Here is a 26984-nt window from a genome sequence, read left to right as displayed (position 1 = left end):
AAAATTTTTATTCGCACTAGTGCACAGATGAGTGTTCATATTTACCCCATAGTTTTCGTCCTATGGGGTAATTATGAACACACATTTCCTGACATTTCTTTTGATTTTTGATGGTCAAATGTTTTATTCATCAACTTAGGGGCCCATTCATTTATTACCCAAGCATTTCCAGACCCCCTTCCCCCTCCTCTCCTTGTAAGAAATTTCTCACAAAAATACCCCCTCCCCTTCTGTAAGATCTTAACACAGGACCGTGAAGAAATCTTAGCCAGGAAAAATCAACACTCGGCATTCTATATCCCAGGAACTTACTGGATCAAATTTCATAAATTTCATAATTAAATTAAGTCCGCAATGTGTTAAGTTTTGAATTTTTGAGAAATTGATTTTTTTCTTCCAAAACGGGATTCGGATTTAGAAAAAAGCTATGCCAGTTCTTTTCAGTCTTTGAAAAAATGTTTTGCACACAATTTTATCAAAACTTAATAAAACTTCAAGACTGAAAAAAGTTTATAAAACAGAAATTTTGAAAAAAAACTATATCAGCATCTAAACGAGTCTGAATTTTGTTTAAAAAAATAGTGGTAAGAACTTGCTTTTTGTTGATAGAAAAAAATGCAGTCAAATGTTTTCTCAGGTTTAGTGAGTGGTGCGTACGGATAGTAATACCGAAACCGAAAACCTGTATCCCAGGAATAGTTTTCTAACACCGAATAAAGGTTTTAAGTCCTTCCAAAACCAGTTTTTTGTATTGATAAATAACAAAGTTAAAAACTAGATTTGGAGAAATTTTTTATTATACTCAAAATAAAATTCACCATTTTTTAACAAAAGGTTTGCTGCTCGAGCTTTTATTCATTACCGCGTGAAATTTAACATTATTATGAACCTTAAATCTCTGTGGTCAACAGTAAAATATATGAAAAACCACGATAAATTTAATAGATGTCCACAAAACAAAGATCTAAAAGATAAACTTTCTTGTATGTTTGGACAACGTGCTGCTATTGAGAGCATTAGAATTACAGCAAAGAATAATTGTTTATGAGTTACATTCGAATAACAAAGATCCATAATCTATTTTCTTGCAGTCTTATTTTTATACTTAGTTACTTTATTCAATCTTTATTTGTTCGAATACATTTTTCTAAAATTTAGAACAAGAAGAAGATTTTCTCTTTCAGTTTGGTGATGAAAACTTCTGCAGTAATAATTTTGTTTTGAGAAAATAGAGCTACTAATGTGAAATTTCTTACAGGTGATAAAAAAAATTAATTTGTGTAAATATTTTTAAAAACAGTCGATCATATAGAGTTGACAAGCCTTGCAAAATATGACTGTTCATTGATCCAAGAAGATTTTAATGGATGTTTTTGTGAAACAACCATCTTTCAAAAAAAATTAGAATTTTCTGTATATGTATAGGCTTCAATTTCATGATATCTCGCACGTACGTGAAAAGCATAACCTACGACATTTAGGTGAAAACTTGATGTTTGCTGCGTGGGACATTTAAAACGGATGTAAAAACTATCGAGTTGTCTAACTCGCCTAAAATTTCACACGTATAGAGAGGTCCTATAAAATAAAAATGTTCTGCAACGACATAAAGATACGAAAGAAAAAGAAACCAACCAAAACGTAAAAAATGCAACAAAAAATTTAACTACCAAAACAAAAGATAGAAAAAATCAATACAAAAGAACACTAAATAGCTTTATTTGCGTTGTTTTACATCTAAATTTTGATTACATTTCTTTAACTTATAAGTTTTATACATGAATTGAATTGAGTTTTTATAAAACAATCCATTTTATTACTACTGCTAATTATTTACATTATTTGGTGTTGAATTGAGATTTTCTGACACCATATAAATCATATTGGACAAGTCTCGGGGTAAATATGAACAGCGTTCGGGGTAATTATGAACAGGCTTTGGGGTAATTATGAACATAATTTTTTAAGAAAAATATCCCCGTACACTGCTTACTATGGGTAAATGTAACGTATAAATACTGTTACTTTTCAAAAATTTTTCACCAAGTTCGTAATCCGTGTTCATAATTACCCCCTAGACAGTGGGGTAAATATGAACAGACGGGGTAATTATGAACAGACGTCTCAAGGACGTGGGTTGCGACCAAGAAAAAAAAGTTGCTCTACAGAATGATAAAGAGCACGGAAACATCCAATATTGGCAGGTTTTCAGAATTTATGATAAGAAATAAACATATGGTGGCTGTGAGTGTGCCAAATGAAGAAATTTTGTTCATAATTACCCCACCTAGCCCTACATGAGTAAATTTGTACTTTTAGGTTTGTATGGGAAAATTGAATATTTTGTACTAAAAAATCAACATCATTTTTGTTTCTTCTGTGGATCCGAGTCAGCTGATGGTTTTTGTGCCAATTTATAAAATTCTTTAAGGAAATTTCCCGCTGAACTACTTTGCCATAGAACATTACCTCGTATCTTATAAGGCAAAAAAGTTATTAGCTGTTTAATCGGGGTATGTCTTTTCGCATTGATAAACAATGAATTCAATTGACATTGCTGCAGGGTGCCTAGCGAGGTATTGCATGACTTCTTTTCATGCAGTACTTCGCGAGGCTCAAGCAGTGATGACCATTGAATTTATTGTTTATCAATTCGAAAAGACATACCCCGATTAAACAGCTAATAACTTTTTTGCCTTATAAGATACGAAGTGACGGTCCTAGACAAAGTTGTCCAGCGGGAAATTTTCTTAAGGAATTTTATAAATTGGCACAAAATCCATTAGCAGGCTCGGTTCCACAGAAGAAACAAAAATGATGTTGATTTTTTAGTACAAAATATTCAATTTTCCCATACAAACCTAAAAGTTCAAATTTACTCATGTAAACGTTACTAAAAAATTCTACAAAAAATCATGAATGAGTTTTTGACCAAGAAGAAGTTTTTAAGACCCCAGGGTTTAAGAAATTCAAAAATGACCCCAAATCGACTCAGTCTAATGGGAGGGGTTTTCAATACGAGAAATTTTCTTATGGTTATTCGGATCGCACCCTTTTTCCATTGGGATGATAGGGGGAAGGAAGCTGCCATACAATTTTTTTTTTGCATAACCCGAGAACTTATTTAACAAATGGAATGGAATTCGACATGGGGAACATTTAGGTACGAGAAATGGCTCTATGATTATTTGATACACCACTCTTTTTTCAGTGAATACATACATACTCAGATTTTCATTCGATTTCCAGCAAAAAAAAAAATGCTGGAAAAGTTCAGCAATTCTCTTTTTTGCATTATCGATATTAGTGTGGATGAGTTAGTGATTGTATGATAGAAAAATTTTTATCCCAGCAATTTGAAAAAATCAGATTTTTTTATTTACCTTAAATTTCAACTCAAAACGAAGAGTGGTTATTTATCAAAATCGGTTAAAAATTTAACAAGTTATGGTACCTTTACCATAACAGTAATTTTAGCATTTTTTGAATAATTTAACGAACCGCAGTGTAATTATCATAGTACTAGCTGACCCGGTGTGCTTTGCTACACCTTGTAAAATAGATGGAAATTTTGATAAAATTGAAAATTTAACTTTGTTTGTTCATTATTCTGTATTTGAATCTCAACATCATTATATTTCAATCCCTTAAAATGAAACTGCAAGCTGCAACATGAGTTTTGGATTACAATACAAAATAGAATTGTTTTAATTTTCTTATATTCTTCTCTGTTTTCAAACCCTGACAAAAATTTTGTTGTAAATTATAATATATCGTAAATAAAGACTCTCGCAGAATTTTTGAATTTATGAATGATTCAGTTATTCATAAGTTCCCAAATTCTGCCATAATTAATGTTTTACTTGTGTAAAATTCCTCTCCCATGCCACATTGTTCCATTTGCTTGATCAGTTTCCAAACCATTAAACAAAAATTATGAGAGTCCTCCTATTTAATAATCAAGTAAAACTTTCTCGTACATCAATCCCTTCCATGCTAAATTTTCTTAACCACTTCTCTAGTTATTAAAAATGGATGTGTGTACCCCTCTCTCGTCCTAATTTCCCACTGAAAAAAGGAGGAGTCTGAAATTCTTATTTTAATTAACTTTTCTATGACAAATTTCGCCCCATTTGCTTAGAATTATCGTATTATTCTTACCCCCTCCCCCCACTGGAGGTTTTTCGAATCACTTTTCTCCATCTCAACTACTCTCCCATACAAAGTTGGTTTCTTTCGTATGACTAATTCTATAAATATGCTAGAAAAATGTTCCGTTTTCTCTTCCTACCTTACTCAATGGAAGAAAGAAAGAGTCCCAAATAATTAAAAAAAACATAACTCGTATCTAAATACAATCCCATACCAAATTTGTTGCCTTTCGACTTCCCGCGACTTAATTCTCGATATCTTGATAAAAACTGTGATGGCCTCCTCCCCTCTTTCTATTTGTTAACTAATCTCATGCCAACATTTTCTCACATCCAAATAAATTTCCATGCCAATTTGTTTTCATTTGCTCGAATAGTTAACGATTTATTCAATAAAAAATATATGAAAGCCCCCCCCTACCTTTCTTTCTCCTCACTACAAGAAGAGGGGGGTCTCAATCTATTATTGAAACATTTCTCGCATCAAATATCTTCGCATCAAATATCTTCGCATGCCAAATCTGGAACCATTTGCTTGACTAATTCTCGAGTTATGTAGAAAATTGTAAGAGAGCCCTCTCCCCCCTTCATATTCTCTTACTGGGAGAAGGGATTGGTAGCAAATATTCATTAGAAGCCAACTTTGGTCCCATTTGCTTGAATGGTTCTCAAATTGGCTCCAAATTGTGATAAGAATCTACCCCGGCCTCAAAAACACCCACCTGTCAAGTTCTAAGCAAATCGATCATATTTTTTAAAATTTTGTAAAAAGCGTGATACGGTCAAAATTTGGTCAAGGGAAAACGCGTGTAAATCGGTGAAATCGTTTATTTAAAAAATAAAATTAAATTTCTCTTTCAAGTTTAATTAGTATAAAATTTAGGAAAAATATTCAGTTAGGCTTCCGCTTTTCCAAATCCGAATTGCCGGGCCTTACGCTTAACCCCTTCCATCAGATTTTGTACAGCCACCTTGTCCACCTTCTTCGCCGCAGAAAGCCAGTTTGCCTTGAACTGCTGCTCGTCCTCAGCAGTTTTTTGGTCTTCTTTAGGTTCCGCTTGACAGTAGCCCAGTATTTCTCAATTGGGCGGAGCTCTGGCGTGTTGGGAGGGTTCTTGTCCTTGGGAACCACCTGCACGTTGTTGACGGCGTACCACTCCATGGCCTTTTTACCGTAATGGCAAGATGCCAAATCCGGCCAAAACGGTACGGAACAGCCGTGTTTCTTCAGGAAAGGCAGCAGACGTTTATTCAAACACTCTTTCACGTAAATTTCTTGGTTGACAGTCCCGGAAGCTATGAAAATGCTGCTTTTCAAGCCACAGGCTTGCCAAACCAGATATTTCTTCGCGAACTTTGACAGTTTCATGTGCTTGAAAATATCTGCTACCTTTCTCCTTCCTTTTGCCGTATAAAACTCCTGTCCCGAAAGCTGCTTGAAGTCGGCTTTGACGTAGGTTTTCGTCGTCCATTACCACGCAGTCAAACTTCGTCATCAGTACAGCCTCCGGGATCGCGCTTCGGCCGTCGTATTTTGTTTATCATCGCGATTTGGAGTCACTACCTTCTTGTAAGCCGATAGTCCGGCTCGTTTTTTGGCTCGATGCACGGTTGTAGACGATACACCCAGCTTATTTGCGGCATCTCGGAGAGAGAGGTTAGGGTTTCGCTTGAAACTACCGGCAACTCTCTTTGTCGTCTCAGCGGCTTCCGGTTTTCGATTTCCCCCCGATCCAGACTTCCTGGCTGTCGACAAACGTTCCCCAAACACTTTAATTACATTTGTAACGGTTGATTTGGCAACTTTTAGCGATTTTGTCAGCTTTGCGTGCGAGTAGCTCCGATTTTTGCGATGCGCGAGCAAAATGTTGATGCTCTTCTTCCTTGGACGGCATTTTGACAACTGAAGAGTGAATTCAAAAATCAAAATAGGAGCAACATTTTACACACAGACACACACACCTTCAAAATGAGGGGTGTTCAGGTTTTTAAATGCAAAATTGAAAGAAATACGTCGAGTTGATATTGACCAAATTTTGATTGTATCACCCTTTATATTTTTTTCTGAAAAATGTTTTTAGTTGTGAGGTCACTGAGAAAAATTGTTAATATCACCAATGAAAAAAAATACAAATTTGTGAGCTTATTTTGTCATCGAATCTAGATGCAATTTAATATTCTTCATAATTAAAACTATCTTCAGATAAGAAAGAATTTGCCGTTTAATTTAGATTTTTCTTTATGGAAGGATTTATAACAGGAATTTGTAAAATTCTTACGACATATTCCAAGTAAGATTACTGAATTTGTCGATATTTCGTACAATTTTTCGATAAATTGTATTAAAAACAAACGATAAATGCTAACTACAAATAAAAAGTTAACTAAATGGAATGTTTGTGTGATGGAAGCAAATACAAATTTTTGATAAAGTCACTGACATTTTTTTTAAAGGGGCTCTCTTACAATTTTTACATGGCTCCAAAACTCTTCAAGCAAATGTAACCAAATTTGGCACGGGATAGTATTAGAGTAGGAGAAATCATTAAAGAAATATTTGGCACCTCTCCCTCCTTACAGCGGAGAGAAAGGATGAAGGGAAGTGGCTTCCTTACAATTTTTTTGTTGCATTTCTGGAGAATTCATCAAGAAAATGGAACCAAATTTGTCATGAGAGAGTATTTGGGTACGAGAAATATGTTTATGATTAACCCCGCATTCCTTCCAATAGGGAAAAAGGAAAGGAAGGGGGGGGGGGGCTTCCATACAAAGCTAGAAAAGCTGGAATATGGTAAAGGTAGAGCAAGTCAAATTTATCGTGAAACTTAGCAGGTGCGGATTTTTAAGGCCGGGGTGGGGGTTTTGGAGGTTCCTATTATGGTTTGAGAACCGTATCATATCGAGTTCCCCAAACATTTGCCTTTCGTTTGGGATGCCCGCTTCTCCCTTCATGTGAGGGAGATGGGTCTCAAACCATAAGAGGAACCTCCAAAACCCCACCTGCCAAGTTTCACTCCAAGTTTGACTTGCTCTAATCATATTCCAGCTTTTCTAGCTTAGACGACAGAAGAAAAATTCATATCATTTATATGAAAAGTTAGGGTATCCAAAATTGATTTTTATATAGTTTGAGTAACGACCATTACTTTATTTGAGAATTTGTATGCTGGTTGCTTATTAAAAATCTGTATTCTTACGACATTCTTCACAAAAGGCATACGAGCCCCAAATTGGTCCCCTTTTTTACAAGAAAGCGTATGTAGCTCAAGAAACACAAATTTCAAACGTTTGCATTCCTACTCGAGACGCCATTACAGAGAAGAAGAGGAGCAGGATTAAATAAACGCAAAAATGGCAAGCACAAAGCAACAACAACGACAGCAAATATGTAAGTCGACGAAAAGAAAAAAAATCTTTCGGAAACATGTCGTTGAGACGAAGTAGGACGTTGCTGTTCTTGTTGTCGTTTGGGAAAATCTTTCACATCTCCCTCTAAGATCAACTCGGTGACACGATACGATGCAGGAAACAGCATCAGCAGCAGCAGCAAGTAGCTAGAGTGTTCTTGACTTTGGCACTCGACTCGGAGAACTATGCTAACTATGCAATGCAGCATGCCTGCTGCTCGGGGAAAAGGTTTAGTGGATTAAAAATAGAGCCATGTCTGAAGGAAGTTTTGATAGAAAAGTTTTACTTTTTTTCCAAATATAGAACTAATAACTGCAGGATGTTTTGCAGATTTCCTGTCATTTATATGGTATCGACAGACTGAAATAATGTTAAACCAATCTCTGGGAAGTCGACCGAACTGGACGTATTTAGCTAATACGAGCCGATCCGTTCCGATGAAAATGTGATTGAGTGGAAAATTCTGGTCTCTCCCATTGATGGAACTTGTTCTTTTCTCTTCCAGTTGCCTGAAGCGAAGTAACAACGTCACAACGAAACTGCTCACCAAGCTTTCTCGGGAATAAAACTTTGTCGACACATACCGTAATTGTGGGGAAAAGCCAGATGCACAGTTACAGTTGAGCTTTTGTAGTGCTTCTTCCATCGAATGATTTCTGTGAATCAAGTTAGGTACACTTTCGGTGAAATGGAAGCTAATTGTTACGTTTGGAAGTTAGTTAACTGGGAAGTTTGGAAATGGCTCACCAAATGATTATTTCCTATGGGAATTTATAAACAATTGATACAGTTTTTTTTTCAAAAAATTTACTTAAGTAGGAACTTTGTTATTCTCATTCATTAAAAATTCACCCCAGGTATGAGTGTTGTCATTTTACTTAAATTGAACCCTGGAAAAACTTTCCGGCCAAATGTTGCACTATAGCGTAGAATCATTCTGCGAAATCATTACTCTGCTGATGATGAGTATCTCACCTAAAGCAGGTTCTGAAGTGAGAGCCCGAGCAGCTGTTGGAATTTAATTCCAAAAGTGCTTCTTCTTTCATTTTATTTCAGAAAGTGCCCGAGAAAGCACACCAGCCAGGTGCTGCAGCTACACGGTGTCGTTTGTTGACTTGAACAAAGTACCTTCCCTTGCCGTCGTCGTGGTACATTCTTGTGTATTACTGTCGGTCATTTTCGGTTTATTATCCTCCGGAGGCTTCCTGCTGTGGGTTCCTTCTTGCCCCACACCCAGGTGCTCTTTCACCCACATCAAGTAGATTACTTCTACTTTTCGCAATACCCGAAACTAACCACCGAAAAAGGAAGAGAGAAAAAAATCATTAGTAGGTATCGACTCAAAAAAACATCCTCGGTTTGGGAGAAAAGTCCGCAATTCCACGGACGTGATAAATGTGCAAGTACGTTTTGCATTTCCGTCTATGGAACCGGCTGGAGCTTTACTTATTTCCTGTAGCTCTAGTAGTTCTATGGAAAAATAAACCCACAAAAAGAAAGCTTCCCTCCAACAAACAGTCTCTATTGCTCTCGTTGCGGGAATTCAACCAAAAATGTTTACAGGAGAAGAACTTCCAACTGTCCCGACTTTTACAAGCCACCTACAACATGGGTGGGCCAGATTATTTGCCGACGACCGAAATTCTCTGGGCCCTCCACCCACCACAGACGTCCTTCTCCTATTTCGTGTCGAACTTGGTAGATGGTTTATGATTGCGAAATGGCGCTTTCATGATCTACCTACCACGGAAATGAGAAGGAAGCTCATGTTTTACTCGAGTGTATTTTTTTTTTTCGGGCGCTACTGGTCCGTGGAAATAGCCGAAAGCTGCGAATGAATGTCTGCTCTTCTGGTAGAATGCAGTATCATTTTAATTTTTGAGGCTCTCTCTCACTGGATTAGGGCATTTGGTATTTCTGTTTGACAAACATAGGATTCCAAGTGATGTCAGTGTAAGGTTTTTTTTTCTATTGTTGATCATTGACGAAATTTTGCATGCCTTGTCAGTTTGAAAAAAAAGATGGAATTAAAAGAACCCTTTGAAGACGATATTTCGCTTTCATATCACAATTTTAGCTTTATTAAGGTCAGCAAAACTTCGTTAGGACTATAGCATTAATCTTCATTAAAAGCAAAGGTGCTATCACCAGAACTCTAATAAAGCTAAATAAAAGCTCTCCTATCATAGGAACGTCGTCATGACCAAATTTTTAAACTTCTATAAAATCATTATGCTTTGAAATTTTGAGCACCAAAGCTTTCATAAAACCAATATAAAAGCTTTTACAAAGCATTTATAAAAAAATTATGATTGCATTATTGAGATAGGATCTGATAAAATAATAGCAAAAAAGGCAATATTTTTACCACATAATGAACATTTTTTCTACTGCCAGTCAAGGTTAAATATGTATGGAATAGTATCTTAAAATAAATGAGCCTCGTCTAATCTGATGCTCAATCATAATGGAATTGATGGAAAATAGGTCTGAAAAATGTTTTCAAATACTTGACATTGTGAATCCATCAATATGGCGTCATTTTGTAAACCTAAAAGTTCAAATTTACTCTTGTAAACGTTACTTATAAATTCTACAAATAATTATGGATGAGTTTTGGACCAAGACGAAGCTTTTTAGACCCCAAGGTTTGAGAAATTCAAATCTGACCCCAAATCGCAGTCTATTAGTCAATTCCATGCTTAATTGCTTTACTTTGGTCAGATAAATGGCTTATTAGTTTTATATTTATTTTATGGGAGGCATATAACAAGCTAAAATTTGACGTTTCTCTCACAAGCCAGCCAATTACACGCTTAAGATGAGTTCTTCATTTCTGAATTGTTAATGATTACAGTACAGTAAACAAGGACAGATTTTTTCAATGATAAAGGATTGGTTTTGAATGACCCGTGGATTAAACCATGAGTTGGAGTCGAATTTCGTTGTCTGACGCCCCCTTGAAATCCAAGATGGCGGCATCTGCTGAACTTTACAATGTTTTAAATGACTTAAAAGCGCATGAAACCCCAACAATATTGGTATTGGGCTGAAGGGCTAAACTAGAAGAAGTCGAACTTTTCTTTTCTGGCGCCATCTTGAAATCCAAGATGGCGGCTTCCGCTCTTCTTTAAATGCTGTAAATGGCTGAAAATCACATGAAACCCCTTCAATATAGGTATTTGATAAAAAGGCCTTAATAGAAGATGTCGAATAGCGTTGTCTGACGCCATCTTGAAATCCAAGATGGCGGTTTCCGCTTAAGTTTCAATCACAGTTTATCACTGTAAATTGCGTGAAATCTGCACAATATGGGTATTGGGTGAAAGGGCTAAACGAGAAGAAGTAAAATTTCGCTATCAGACGCCTCCCAGGATCTGTCTAAAATCTTATTAAAATTAAAAAACTATTCGGGAAAAGGTAAAAATGAAAATAATCGAGAAAATAATTGCAAAAAAACGAAACTCTTGGGAATGGGAATGAAAAAAAACGAGGAACAACCAATTAAAAAAGCAACGAGGTAAAACTAATTAAAAAAAGTTTTTTAAAAAGACTAGAAATAATAAGTAAGATTAAAAACGATTCATCACGATATACCGAAACAAAACAAGATAAGCCAATATCGGAGAATGAAAAAAAAAACGAAAAAATATGTCAAAACTAGACGTACCAAAATAAAAAAAAATGTAGAATGAAATTAAATTTAAATAAAATAATTCAAAACCAGATTTAACAAGGCAAAAAGTGTGATGAAGGTTAAACAAGACAAGAGAAAATCAAATTTAATTTACAAAGACTAGCCAGAAAACAGCAAGAAACATTACGGAAACCGATTTAAATAAAGCATAACCAGATAAAACAAAATTAAAGATAATGAGAAAAAAAGAGCAAAATAAAACGATACAAAACAATGAAAAACAACATGAAAGTAAATAAAACAGGATTTTTCAAAATAAAACAAAATGGATAAAACAACAAAAATTTTAACTTAAACGATAATGATCAAAACAAGAAATAAAAGACAAGACAAGACTAGATAGAAAAAATAAACCAAAAAAAAAAATAATAAGGCAATAGCAAACTTAACGAAGTTTAATTATTGTTTAAATACGGAAGAAGATTAAATTTTAGGTAAAACAAGATCAACATGACATATCTAGGCAAAACTAAGATTTTATTATAGAAAAGTTAAAAGGTAGAAGGTAAAAGGTAAAAGGTAAAAGGTAAAAGGTAAAAGGTAAAAGGTAAAAGGTAAAAGGTAAAAGGTAAAAGGTAAAAGGTAAAAGGTAAAAGGTAAAAGGTAAAAGGTAAAAGGTAAAAGGTAAAAGGTAAAAGGTAAAAGGTAAAAGGTAAAAGGTAAAAGGTAAAAGGTAAAAGGTAAAAGGTAAAAGGTAAAAGGTAAAAGGTAAAAGGTAAAAGGTAAAAGGTAAAAGGTAAAAGGTAAAAGGTAAAAGGTAAAAGGTAAAAGGAAAAAGGTAAAAGGTAAAAGGTAAAAGGTAAAAGGTAAAAGGTAAAAGGTAAAAGGTAAAAGGTAAAAGGTAAAAGGTAAAAGGTAAAAGGTAAAAGGTAAAAGGTAAAAGGTAAAAGGTAAAAGGTAAAAGGTAAAAGGTAAAAGGTAAAAGGTAAAAGGTAAAAGGTAAAAGGTAAAAGGTAAAAGGTAAAAGGTAAAAGGTAAAAGGTAAAAGGTAAAAGGTAAAAGGTAAAAGGTAAAAGGTAAAAGGTAAAAGGTAAAAGGTAAAAGGTAAAAGGTAAAAGGTAAAAGGTAAAAGGTAAAAGGTAAAAGGTAAAAGGTAAAAGGTAAAAGGTAAAAGGTAAAAGGTAAAAGGTAAAAGGTAAAAGGTAAAAGGTAAAAGGTAAAAGGTAAAAGGTAAAAGGTAAAAGGTAAAAGGTAAAAGGTAAAAGGTAAAAGGTAAAAGGAAAAAGGTAAAAGGTAAAAGGTAAAAGGTAAAAGGTAAAAGGTAAAAGGTAAAAGGTAAAAGGTAAAAGGTAAAAGGTAAAAGGTAAAAGGTAAAAGGTAAAAGGTAAAAGGTAAAAGGTAAAAGGTAAAAGGTAAAAGGTAAAAGGTAAAAGGTAAAAGGTAAAAGGTAAAAGGTAAAAGGTAAAAGGTAAAAGGTAAAAGGTAAAAGGTAAAAGGTAAAAGGTAAAAGGTAAAAGGTAAAAGGTAAAAGGTAAAAGGTAAAAGGTAAAAGGTAAAAGGTAAAAGGTAAAAGGTAAAAGGTAAAAGGTAAAAGGTAAAAGGTAAAAGGTAAAAGGTAAAAGGTAAAAGGTAAAAGGTAAAAGGTAAAAGGTAAAAGGTAAAAGGTAAAAGGTAAAAGGTAAAAGGTAAAAGGTAAAAGGTAAAAGGTAAAAGGTAAAAGGTAAAAGGTAAAAGGTAAAAGGTAAAAGGTAAAAGGTAAAAGGTAAAAGGTAAAAGGTAAAAGGTAAAAGGTAAAAGGTAAAAGGTAAAAGGTAAAAGGTAAAAGGTAAAAGGTAAAAGGTAAAAGGTAAAAGGTAAAAGGTAAAAGGTAAAAGGTAAAAGGTAAAAGGTAAAAGGTAAAAGGTAAAAGGTAAAAGGTAAAAGGTAAAAGGTAAAAGGTAAAAGGTAAAAGGTAAAAGGTAAAAGGTAAAAGGTAAAAGGTAAAAGGTAAAAGGTAAAAGGTAAAAGGTAAAAGGTAAAAGGTAAAAGGTAAAAGGTAAAAGGTAAAAGGTAAAAGGTAAAAGGTAAAAGGTAAAAGGTAAAAGGTAAAAGGTAAAAGGTAAAAGGTAAAAGGTAAAAGGTAAAAGGTAAAAGGTAAAAGGTAAAAGGTAAAAGGTAAAAGGTAAAAGGTAAAAGGTAAAAGGTAAAAGGTAAAAGGTAAAAGGTAAAAGGTAAAAGGTAAAAGGTAAAAGGTAAAAGGTAAAAGGTAAAAGGTAAAAGGTAAAAGGTAAAAGGTAAAAGGTAAAAGATAAAAGGTAAAAGGTAAAAGTACTTTCACTTAACACTCATATTGTTAAGATATTTCTACCTCTTCCGGTGATTTGAAGTATTTAAAAGATTAAGATATATTATTCTATTTAACTCAAAAAGAGAAATTTGTAAAAATGTGAATTTCAATTCAAATATGTGCAATCTAGCCTGAGCGTGTCCTGCTGTGACATCTTAATCGAAAACTGTCTTCTAATTTTATTACGGTTTTAAAATCAAGCCTTTATAAACATGCAAAAAAACTTGGAGCGAACTTTGTAGTTTATGTTTTATTGTAGTTTTAATAGAGCATTCAGGGATCTTTCTAAACAACTGAAACAGTATATTTAAAAAAAGCTTTATTAGCAATTTCAGATCTACCTGAAAACAAATGGACGAATCAAGAATTTAACCTTTTTCCATGACCATAATAAAACAAATATAAAACTAGCTGCATTTAAAATGCTATTATGAATCCTTAATAAAACTGTCAAATGCTAGTTGGCTGAATCTGTGATGATTGAGATACCTGCAAAGTCTGTACTGCCAGAGTTCATCGCATAGTTTTTCCACTGAAAAAGTGAAGATTTTCAAAAAACAAAAATACTTAAATTAAGTCAAATCTGGTATGACTGTTCCAAACAATTATTTGGGTAGTCAAAGTTTTCAGTTGGCTTACAGTATTGTTGAACATTTGAATACTTTTTTACGATTGTGAAAAAAGTTACAGAGATTTCAGGTTAGCTTTTCATTTTCATAAATAGTTAAGTTTTCAATTTTGTTATTTTTGCCAATTTTGTTGAAATGGGCAATTTTGTCATTTTTTTATTTTTATTTAAATTAAGTCACTTTTGTAGATTGCATGATTTTTGTAAAAATAAATAGCAGAAAATTTAAAACAAAACAACAAAAACTGTCAAAATAAGCAAAACCGACAAAAATTCGAATGATCTACAAAATAGACAAATATATAAGATAAAAAATTAAAAATTAACTGAATGATTAAATTGACCAAATCGACAGAAATGAGGAATATGAAAAAAAGGACCAAATTTACTAAATGCAAAAAAGTTTAAAATTATCAAATTGACAAAATTGACAAAAATAAAAAAGTTAACAAATGTGGTGATAAAACTGACAAAATTGACCACTTTGATAAAAATTAACAAATTTGACCAAATCAAAACCATAAACAAAATTGACAAAAATGATAAAACTGACAAAATAAGCCTAATTGAAAGAATTGAAAAAAGTAATGTTTTATCCTGCAATTTATGTAATTTTTGTCATTTTTGTGTATTTTGTGGTTTTTGTCATTTTTGTGATTTTTTCATTTTTGTCATTTTTGTCACTTTGTAATTTTTGTCAGTTTTGTCATTTTTGTCATTTTTATCATTTTTGTCATTTTTTGTCATTTTTGTCATTTTTGCTTTTTTTGCTTGTTTTTGTCATTTTTGTCATTTTTGACATTTTTTTTCATTTTTATCATTCTTGTCATTCTTGTCATTCTTGTCATTTTTGTCATTTTTGTCATTTTTGTCATTTTTGTCATTTTTTTAATTTTTGTCATTTTTGTCATATTTGTCATTTTTGTCATTTTTGACATTTTTGTAATTTTTGTCATTTTTGTCATTTTTGTGATTGTTGGTCATTTTTGTCATTTTCGTAATTTTTGTCATTTTTGTCATTTTGGTCATTTTTGTCAACTTTATAAGTTTTGCCAGTTTTTTAATTTTTTTTATCAATTTTGTAATTTTCGTCATATTTACCTATTTTGTCAATTTTGTCATTTTTGTTAAATTTCGCAATTGTGTCAATGTTTAAAATTTTGCCAAATTGGTAAATACATATTATCATTTTTGGCATTTTTGTCAATTGGTCCATTTTATCAGTTTTGTTATTTTTGACTGCTAGCACATTCTTTTTCAATATTTTCTGTTATGAATCTAGTCATTTCCATCAAATTAGTAATATTTGTCGATTCAGTCATTTTTTTAAATTCTTGGTTATTTTTGTTTTTAAATTAATTTATTAACTCAATCTGTTCTTTACGTGTATAAATTTTTGGTTATTTATTCGATTTGGTACATTTTCATAATTTTGTAAATTTGGTATTTTTCGTTTATTTCAATAAAAATTGAAACCCTAGTTTTTGTTCTGTTGACAATTTTCATCGTTTATTGCGAGGTAATTAAATGTATCTGTAGGAAGCTTTTCAAACGATATCCTCATTAAAATTCCATTCTAAAAGATGCTTTTTTTTGCAAATTTACAACCAAGGTTTTCCTCATTCCAAAACATAGGTCACCGATTTTAGCATCCGATTTGATCCAGCTAACGGGAACAATTTTCCACCGAATCTGTCGATGATGCTCGGACCAAGATGCTGTGGAAAATGTGCCCGATGAAAGCAAGCTGCCAGTTTCCATTTTCCGGCTCCCAACCTAAGAATCGGGAAGCTTCTTATGCCAAAAGGGTAAAACCAAAAGCAAGAGGAGAAAAAATCCGGTTAAAGTTTCAGTTTCATTTTCCCCGTTCGACTGAATGGAATGACGACGACGACAAACGGCGGTGTGCGGTTAATTTTATTTTCCCGTCAAAAAGTTCAAAATCACTTTTCTTTCTGCTCTTCCTGCTGCTGGCTTCAGACATTTTCAGAACCACCCACCCAGCTATTTTCCGCGCCCCATTCAAGAAAACGGAGGACCGTGCGACTTTAATTAACTAAAAATGTGCTAAACGGGGCGAGCGAAATTTGATTTTCGCAAGGTTCACCCGAAATTGAGTGTGACTTTTCGCTTTCACTTTGATGATGCGTTCCGCACGGCGCGCATTCGGAGTGATGAAAAAGTTTGCCATTGTCACTTTCGAGAACGAAAAAAAAAGGAATGAAATGTGTGAAATTTGTGAGGAAGAAAATGATGATGCGAAAAGTTTTGCAATCTGGAAACACACGAGCAAAAGAGGTGGAAGGAAACTCTATTGTTAGTTGAGTGAAAAATATGGAATGCGTGAATTTGCCAATCATTGTGTTTTTCAATTTATGAAAAAAAAAATTGCGTTCTGTGAGTTGAAATTATCAAATAACTCTTTCCTTAAGCAATAACTTACTGATCATCCTAAAGAGCAATGTTCCTTTGAAATCTGAACATGTTTGTTCAGTTCAAACTCATCCCCAGGACGTGAAATTGATCAAACTTAAATTCTTCAAATGCAGTTTTGTAGTTTACTGGATGTACAACAAAGTTGCTAAAGGGTTATACGGTCAAAATTTCTTTCAATTTTGCATTAAAAAAACCTGAACACCCCTCATTTTGAAGGTGTGTTTGTGTGTAGAATGTTGCTCCTATTTTGATTTTGGAATTCACTCTTCAGTTGTCAAAATGCCGTCCAAGGAAGAAGAGCAGCGTAACAAAATTTTGCTCGCGCATCGCGAAAATCCGAGCTACTCGCACGCAAAGCTGGCAAAATCGCTAAAAGTTGCCAAATCAACCGTTACAAATGTAATTAAAGTGTTTGGGGAACGTTTTTCGACAGCCAGGAAGTCTGGATCGGGGGGAAATCGAAAACCGGAAGCTGCTGAGACGACAAAGAGAGTTGCCGGTAGTTTCAAGCGAAACCCTAACCTCTCTCTCCGAGATGCCGCAAGTAAGCTGGTTGTATCGTCTACAACCGTGCATCGAGCCAAAAAACGGGCCGGACTATCGACTTACAAGAAGGTAGTGACTCCAAATCGCGATGATAAACAAAATACGACGGCCAAAGGGCGATACCGGAGGCTGTACACGACGATGCTGACGAAGTTTGACTGTGTGGTAACGGACGACGAAACCTACGTCAAAGCCGACTACAAGCAGCTTCCGGGACAGGAGTTTTATAAGGCAAAAGGAAGGGGAAAGGTAGCAGATATTTCCAAGCACATGAAACTGTCAAAGTTCGCGAAGAAATTTCTGGTTTGGCAAGCCATCTGTACCTGTGGCTTGAAAAGCAGCATTTTCATAGCTTCCGTGACTGTCAACCAAGAAATTTACGTGAAAGAGTGTTTGAATAAACGTCTGCTGCCTTTCCCGAAGAAACACGGTTGTTCCGTACTGTTTTGGCCGGATTTGGCATCTTGCCGTTACGGTAAAAAGGTCATGGAGTGGTACGCCGCCAACAAAGTGCAGGTGGTTCCCAAGGACAAGAACCCTCCCAACACGCCAGAGCTCCGCCCAATTGAAAAATACTGGGCTATCGTCAAGCGGAACCAAAAGAAGACCAAAAAATCTGCTAAGGACGAGCAGCAGTTCAAGGCAAACTGGCTTTCTGCGGCGAAGAAGGTGGACAAAGTGGCTGTACTAAATCTGATGGCAGGGGTTAAGCGTAAGGCACGGCAATTCGGATTGGGAAAAGCGGAAGCCTAACTGAATATTTTTCCTGAATTTTATACTAATTAAACTTGAAAAAGAAATTTAATTTGATTTTTTAAACAAACGATTTCACCGATTTACACGCGTTTTCCCTTGACCAAATTTTGGCCGTATCACCCTTTAAAATAGCTTCGATCATCAACTAAACAAATCAAATCGGTTTTGAGAAGCCGTGATCCATTTGATGGAACTTTTGTATATATAAGACTGAGTCTTAAGGTCATTTTAGAACTTCTAAAATCCAGTCGCAGACCGTAACTTAGTATCTTTTCAGATAACCGAGATACAACCAGTTGAATGGACAAACACAAAAACGATAAGGCTCCGGAGTTAAAAGGAAAATCATGTTCGTTCGAACAAAATGTTGGATGTTCACACACAAACCTTAAGTTTTAAATTTACACTTGTAATCATTACTTCGAAATTTAGCAAAAAATCTTGGCTGAATTTCGGACCAAACACAGTTTTTGACCTTAAGGTTTGAGAATATCGGAAAAAACCTCAAATCTACTCGGTTTACTGACGTATGTATATAATTCTACTTATTGAAACATATAATTTTCTGCGAGAATACATAAATCAGTAAAAATAAGGCTTATTCCCAAAATTCAGGGAAAAACAGAGTCTTATCAGGTTATCAGGATGAGTCGCCTAAAATCAGGCAAATCCTGAAAAATCAGGCACATTGGCAACCCTGCTTGAAGCCCGCGTGGGAGCAAAATCATATCAAAATTAACAAACATGGCCGACATTTCCGTCATATCCGATTTAAACTGACTTCTGCCGATATTTTATACATTCTTTTCACTATGCAGTTGGAATTGCGATTTGCAACATCTTTGGAAATGACTTAAGTTATTTTTTCTGATACGATTTCATATTTGCTTTGTTTACAGTGTTGCCAGTAAGTTTTAATGATTATTCTATTAGTATCTTCCATTTTCTTTTCAGATTTCTTTAGGATATCCTTGGAGTTGTTTAATTTTAATGAAATGTTGAACATATTTGGTGTTTATTTTTTAACACTTCTTTTCAAAAAATACTCACTATGTGAAGCCTGGAGTCGTTACCTGGAAAGAAAAATGAAAATAATCAGAATATAAGTTAGTTAGAAGATTGGATCATTTCTCAATGAAGCTGTTCAATTTTCGTTGTATTCATGGAGAAAATATGTACAAAACGCACCAGTTAAGCATGAATTCAATGTTCAGTTCTACTTATGATCAACAACTAATAATGAACAACGCTAGAGGAATCTGAATCATAAGTTTTGCGAAGGTGGTCATTTTGAATAAAACAAAAGGTCAGATTCAGATCAGATTAAGACTTAATCTGGATCAAATTCAGATGTGATTTAGTTTTGATTCAAATCAGATTCAAATCTTATTCAGATGAAATTCATATCAGGTCCAAATTAGAACGAGGAACCTTTAATAAACCTTTGTGAATCAATTTGAACCAAGAAATGAAAATTCTGTAATTCTCTTAGGACTGATGATTATTTTTAAAGGTGGAAGAACCAGCTGACAAAATGTTGCTGTAGCTTCAATTAACAACCATAAAAAACCGAAACCCTCCACATAACAAACTGTGAAGGGTCACAATTCCCAAATCAATAAAAATTTCATCTTTATTAACCAGAAAACATGTGCTTGACAGCGGACGTGACTAGTTCTCTTAACAAGGATCAAATAGCCAACAAGAAGACAGCTTATCATCAAAAGGAGAAAAAAACAAACATTTTTCAAGGTATGACACGCACTTCAATTGGTAATGGACCGGCTGCTGTTGGCTGTTACGTCTCGAGAGAACCTTTTCGATTTATTCCCAATGAAACTTCTGCTACTCACTTATATCTATAGGTGAATGGTGGCATTTCCTTTTTTCGCTTCGAGTCATTCAAACACCAACCGGGCTGAGGAAGGTGTCTCAAATTTTTATATCCCTACCGGAACGTGCCAAACCTAATGGATGAACCCATCCCATCCAACTTCGGTAAGATACTTCTCATTGGCCTTGGCTCAGCATCTAGGAAGAAGCAGCAAACTACTGACCTAACTGTCCATTTTGTTGTTCCCCGGGGAAAAACTAGGCAATGAACAAAGTTCAGAACTTCTTAAAGTAGGTATAGCTAAGCAAAAGTTCGGAAGCTGCAACTTTGGTCTCTATTGAGGAAAGGTGAGAATTATTTTGGGCTAGAGCTGTTTTAGTTGAATTTCCACAAATTTTGGTTTCAGAACTTAGAACTCAAGATTCCGGAAAACAAAGAGCAATTTTCAATTTAATTCAATAGTTCCTGGTTTTGAATTTGAAATTCTACATTTTTAATTTTGGTTCAATAATTACGAATTTAAAAAAAAAACCATCATTGAATGTAAGTAATACCGTATCTACAGTGCATCATTGAATGCATCCTTCTTATTTCTAAACCTGTTAAACTAAAGTGTCTAAATAGAAATTGTTTCTTAAAATATGTGCAGATGGATTTTGATTGATTACTTGAGACATAAAGGTGTTCAAACGAAGCACAAAACCATCAAGATTATCGTCTGCTGTAATCGGTAAACATACCACAAACACCTCTCATGGTAGTTACTTGTTCAATCATCCGAAGCGTAACATCAAATGAAACAATGAAATCGATACATTCTCTCTTTCAAGCGTCTGACTTTTCTTTCTTCAAATACCCTTACATGATTAGAAAATGCGCCTGTAAGTTATACTTCTTCTTCGACCTGGTTTAGTGGTCACAACTTAGTGGTTTACATACTATACATTAGAGTGTTTACTTCTCGGCCATTTTAATGTTCCCGGGAATTGGGCAATCAGACAATCCTTTTCCCGGGAATTCGTGGGATCCCGGGTAAAATTGAAAATAAAGATTTTAACACCCTACTGCAAACGAAACCATGTCTCTCTGGTATTTTTTAAATCTTAAGGTAGTAGTATTGTAAAACATTTCAAACTTTTTTAATGCCTCAAAAGTTCAATTAGCAATTATAAAACCCAAGACCCAAAAACCAAGTACTTTTACCGACCAACTTGATACTTGCTGCAATAATTTGGAATAATTCTGAAAGATTTATCACTATCGATAGAAGTTGGTTAGCTAGACTTCAGATTATCCATCAAAACTCGTAATGTTTTAGATAACTCATAATTTTGTTTAAAAATCTGTCATTTTTTAGCGCTTCCCGGGATTCGGGAAATCCAGGGTAGGATATATTGTTGATGTGAATGGAAAAATGTCGATTTGAAGACTTAGCCGCTACTTGTTGAAATATGGCAACATAATAAGAGTTTACGTAAGATTACATAACATAGAAATCAGTAGTTTTTCGCGTTATTTAACCGTTGTCAGTCGATGAAAATTTAAGAAGACCTTTTGTTGATGAATGATTCTTTTTGGAAATTTATTTGAATATACCAACAAAAAATTCAAGAAACAAAACTATTCTCAGCTATGCCAGGTACCATACAAAAAGTTTATAGGATCTTTATATATGAGCCCCTGGAGCAAAAGGTGTACAACTTACACCGTATCTTCTAATATATAAAGATGAGTTGGACTATATATGTTTGTATGCACCTTATACAAATCCACACCGCTTAACCGATCAGCCTGAAATTTGGCACAGTTATGTGTTTGGACCATGGTAAGGTTTTAGTAATAGTTTTGAGCCCCTCCCACCTGAGAAAAGGGACCCTCCCATACAACTTTCGTATTTATTCACACGAACCAAAAGTCATGGCACCCATTTTGCCAACCGATTTTCGTTTCCCTTGGCGGGTTTGTTTTCACCATCACCAAGGGATGGGCATTAGAAACGCAAACGACCATCCAGAGTTCACGTGTACTGGATAGCTAATCAAAGCCTGCTAGCGATTTAAAAATTCATAGCGAAGTTTTTGGCGTTTTTTTTCCTTCTACTGTTCAAAGCACGTGGTACTGGTACGAGGTATTTGGTTGCAATAATGAGCCTTAATTAAGGATTGAAAAATACAATTACCCTGTAAGGAATATATTGACTAGAATTTCAGTGGTTTTCAAAGTGCTCCCTACCACCGCCCGGGGGCTTTGAGAGTCTACAAGGATACACAGTGAACTGAAAAGTGAACAGTGAATAACTATTTGGACTGGAGGCTGAAAAACTAATGAACAGCATTTTCATAGACTCCAGCTTTTAAGAACCAACCATTTTCATATTTTTAGGATTCCTTATAAAGAAAGAAAAATTAATAAGATTCAGAGTTATACGTTGAAGGCTGCAATTTCAATGCTTTGACAGCCGCCGGGAAATTTAAACGGGGGAGTAGAAATTTTATTAGATAATTAAATCTGAGGTTTAAAGCTTTATACAATTCTGTTTCATTGATCAATTTATAACTTTTGATTTATTTTTGACCATCAATGTGTTCAATTCTACCATCCAATTTGGAAAAAAGTCGTTTGGTAATGCGAGTTCAAACAAATGATATCAAAGAATTTTTACATTGATCACTCTTCAAAATTATTAATAGAATGATTGTGTCCGAGGATAAAAAACTTAAATAGAACTAAAATAAGACCATTACCATAACATTTAAATGGTAATTTCGGTTCAGAGATGATTTTTTTTTCGATAACTTCAAGAAACTTTTAGTAAAAGTTTCTACATTTAAGAAAAACTAATCATAAAACAGTGTTCAATTAAAAAGCGAAAAAAGAACACATACAATTAACCCTTTCTTTCCCACGAGGTTATTCACGTTTTAAAAATAGAAATATTGATTTACAGCTAAAGTTCTGGAACAAAAGATGCATAATTTAAGCCTACTTCAATGATCCACTTGATAAATTTTGGTTTTGAGGTGGATCATATGTGCTCCATTGGGAAGATAACAACACATAAGGTGCAAATGAAAAACAGGAAATAATCGCAAAAAAACATGAAATTTCATCACTTCATTGATCACAAACTAAAACGATCCTATTTGATAAAAAACTTCTTTGGTATACGCATCCCTCGAATGTCTATTTATTGAAATATTTGAAATTTTCATTCTTGCCTTGAACAATTGGCCGCCATGACACTTTGCACAAGGAAAACAAAACATGCCGTTTTTCGAGAAAATTACGAACTTTTACAAATATTTCGGGACATGTGGTCATTTAAGCAGAGGAAATAACTATCTTGAAGCGAATTTTTTTGTTGACTAGATGATTTTCTTGTATATTGATAAGAAGCTTCACAAGAAGAAAAGTACGTTTTGTTCCCAGTGTATCACCAGTGATCCACTTTACTTACTCAAAAATTTATATGTTAAAGTTAAAATCTAAGTAAACCATTATTTGATTATGTTTGCATAAGCAACCTTCTGCACGTCAGTAATTTTATTTGAAGGAAATTATAAAAACTTGTCAAGTTATTGAACAACAAATGACGACTCGATTTAAATTAGAAAAAAAATCGACTTTTTCGCAGCTTTTGATCTGCCAAGCAAAACCTAGCGAACCGATTTTCTCCAAATTTCGTGCGACGTTTCTTCACTCATATCTACACATTCGGTGAAAAAATGGTGTTGATCCAAAGCGCCCAGTTCGAATGAGAGCTGAGCAAAGTTGTGGATCACCTGTGCTACCATGGGAAGGAAAGGGTTAACAACATGCAAAATGAGTCTTAAACATAGTTCAACAAGGTTCGGAAGCGTTTTCTGGAAATTTTTAAGTGAATAAAACTTAAATATACCATTGTACAAGTACATCATCCATCTTGAAAAGCGGGACAATCTCTAAAAGAGATTTTCATCGAATGGAGGATGGGAAAGATGGAAAATTATTTTATCGTTTGCATTTAAAAAATTAAAGGCCAAATCTATTCGAGCTTCTTAGAAAAAAGGTGGGTTAAAAAAAAGTTTTTCGTGATAGGGAAAGGGAAAGAAAATTATTTCGAAATTCTATTAATAATCCTCAAAACTATAAACTTCTTCAAAAAAAAAAAAAAATTAAATCGATAAACACAGTGAATAATCTCAATAAAAACTTTCAAAAGACTTACAAAACATACGTGGCCAAACATGAGCCAAATTTCTTAAAATGATGAATATAAAGCTTCCAACATTTTGAAAAATCAAACGACTCATTATGATTTATATTTTTTTGTGAACCCGAGCAGGGCCGGGTAAAATAAGCTAATAATTTATAAAATCAAGAACATAATGCAAATAAAGAAAATTGAGGAGTTCAAGAAAATTATGCAAATCAAAAAATTTAAGAGAATTAAGAAAATCAAGAAAATTCAAGAAAATTAAGAAAATCAATAGAATCATGAAAATTGAAAAAATCAAGAAAATCAAGGAAATCAATAAAATAAGAGAATCAAGAAAATCTTAATAATCAAGAAAATCAAGAAAATCACGGAAACCAAGAAAATAAAGATTTTCTTGAAAATTTAAAAAATAAAGGAAATCAAGGTAATCAAGAAAATCAAAAAAAGAAAAATTATTTCAAGAAAATCAAAAAAAAGAAAATCAAGAAAATTAAGGAAATCAAGAAAATTAAAAAAATCACGAAAATTAAAAATCTAAAAAAAAATCATTTATTTTATTTACATAGTATTCCGTCTCACGACATTACTTGACGAACATAATTCCTAAAATTCACTCGGTCTTTAAAATATCCAGAAAATCAATGAAATCAAGAATATCAAAATATCAAGAAATTTAAAAAAATCGATAAAATAAAAAAAAATCATGAAAATTATAAAAAAAAATATGAAGAGATTAATCACCGTAATTTATGTTTGTTATTTTAATTTATCGGCCTTATCTGTGAAAAATGATGTCCTTTTCAGTAGGGACATCTAAAGACTATGAAATATTTAAAGATGGATAGAAGGTAAGATAAAATGAAAGTTGGTGAAAATGAGCGGGGAGACTTTATTTAGAAGCATTATCATCACATATCAAATTTTTATTCCGCACCGGCTAACTACTATGAAGTGGTAGATACGGATAGACTTGCATCTACTGCCAAAAAAAAAGTAAAAAAAATTAAAATATAAAAAAATAATAGAAAATTAAAATTCAAGAAAATCAATAAATTTGAAAAAACTAAAAAAAAACAAAAGAAATACAGAAAAAATTTAAAAAAATAAAGGAAATCATGCAAATAAAGAAAATAAAGAAAAAACAGAAAACTACGAAAATTGTGAAAATTTACAGATGAAAATTCGAGCTCATTAAGAAAATAAAAAAAAAACAAGAAAATCAGAGAAGAAGAAAAAATTTAGAAAATTTAAAAAGTAGAGTAAATAAAAAAATACTGAGCATTAAATTAGGCCTAGTTAAAATATAAAAGAAATTCCAAAATAAAAAAAAATCAAGAGATAGAACTTTAAAAATGCAACCCTGACCTTCAATTGCTATAAATCGTTTCCGAAAATTTATCTTGATAAATTTGGCATTTTCAATAAAGTCAACTGCTACAAAATTTACATTATCAATATTTTTTTTTTACGTTAGGCCTAAGAGTAGAATTCCAAAGTTTTGGATGATTTTTTGCATAAAAAAATTACATTTTTAATTCATCGGGTAGCTATTTTTATCCCTGGTAGAATGGGTTGAAATGGAAGAGGACAGTTTTATTCTATACTTTTGTTCTGTTCTATTCTTTATTAGTCGACAATTGAATGGGGCATTTTCTGCATATAAACAACACTCGAGAAAAGAAAATTAAATAAGTGGTATAATTTTTAAACAGTAGTTTCATAATAGAAAAAAGGCATATGACGATATTCAGTTAGTGTTGGGGGGTTTTTGCCACCTTTTTTGAGCGAAAATACACCGCGATTCTGGGTGTGAAATATAGCTAAAACTATACATTTTTATTAGAAAAAGTTTAGTAGATTATAAGAAAATATGCTACTCACAATTGATGGTGTCCTAACCTCGAATTTACAAATTGTGTCCTCTTATATTTCGGTTTGGGAAATCACCTACAGAATGTGTGAGTGTTAACTACTGTTGAAGGGAAATTGAAGTTTTATTTAAATCCCAAGCACACTGTATGTAGTTTTCCGCCAAGATGATAATCCAAATTGGTATTCTTATATTTCTTCCCCTTATTTTCTATATCAAGAGAAATGTCACTTTCAAGTCCGAGCGTATTAGGTTTGTTCAGCGAGGTCTGCCAGTTATGCCGTAACATCCCCCCGCCCGTAAAACAGGTCAGAGGATGTATCCGCTGCCCTCGTGTTACCAGCACTCAAGTCCAGTCGTGCTAACTTTGCCATCGGCCTCGTCATCACTCCCTTTGATGTTCGTACTGCCGCTTGACGTCTACGCCCATCCTTCGCTTCGATGAATCCAATCACTCGTCCACGTATCCAGCCATTCCGTTCTGTATCGTTGACTATCACCACCAAGTCTCCCTTTTCTATAGGTGGCGTGTCCTGGAACCATTTGGTGCGTCGAGAAATAGTAGGCAGGTACTCCTTAATCCATCTTCTCCAAAATTGATCGACCATCACGTTCAAGTGGCCCCAGTTGTTGCGATGCGCCTGTTTTTCATCTGCTAATCTTTTCGGTACCTGAGTCACCCCGCTGGAGCTCAGCATAATAAAGTGATTCGGCGTGAGGGCTTCTTGGGATTCGCCATCAATGGGAATGAAAGTTAGCGGTCTAGAATTTACAATGCCCTGCGCCTCTCTAACGATCGTTGCGAAGGTTTCCTCATCTGGGTTCCTATTAGTTTGTATCGAAGCCATGGCTGCTTTGACCGAACGAACTAACCGCTCCCATGCGCCTCCCATGTGTGGTGCGGAAGGCGGGTTGAATATCCACTTCGTTGACGCATTCGTGAAACTCTCAGCGAGTTGGTCGGAATCTATTTTCGACCGAAGATCGTTGCTGGCACCCACGAAGTTGGTTCCGTTGTATGTATGTATGTATGTATGGTTCCCCCATCGGTAGCAAGGTCCTGCCTATGTCTGTGTGGCTTGGCCTTCGAATTATATTCTAGGGCTTCCACGGCCGATGGTTCGTCGAGGGAAGGCATCCAACCCTCAGAAACGTACAATGGTTGGCAACCCACTCCGCTTGCAATAGTTTCTT

At 34.1% G+C, this 26984-nt stretch overlaps 1 protein-coding gene across 6 annotated transcripts in view; it reads right to left on the bottom strand.

Annotated features, from left to right (window-relative positions):
* Nucleotides 1–26984, bottom strand: part of LOC129758526 (uncharacterized) — a 421682-nt gene that overhangs the window by 314488 nt on the left and 80210 nt on the right. The window lies entirely within an intron of this gene.

Source organism: Uranotaenia lowii, chromosome 3 (genome assembly GCF_029784155.1).
Source record: "Uranotaenia lowii strain MFRU-FL chromosome 3, ASM2978415v1, whole genome shotgun sequence".
Classification (NCBI taxonomy): domain Eukaryota; kingdom Metazoa; phylum Arthropoda; class Insecta; order Diptera; family Culicidae; genus Uranotaenia; species Uranotaenia lowii.
Note: the sequence above shows the minus strand (reverse complement) of the source record. Positions and strands in the feature narration are given on the sequence as shown.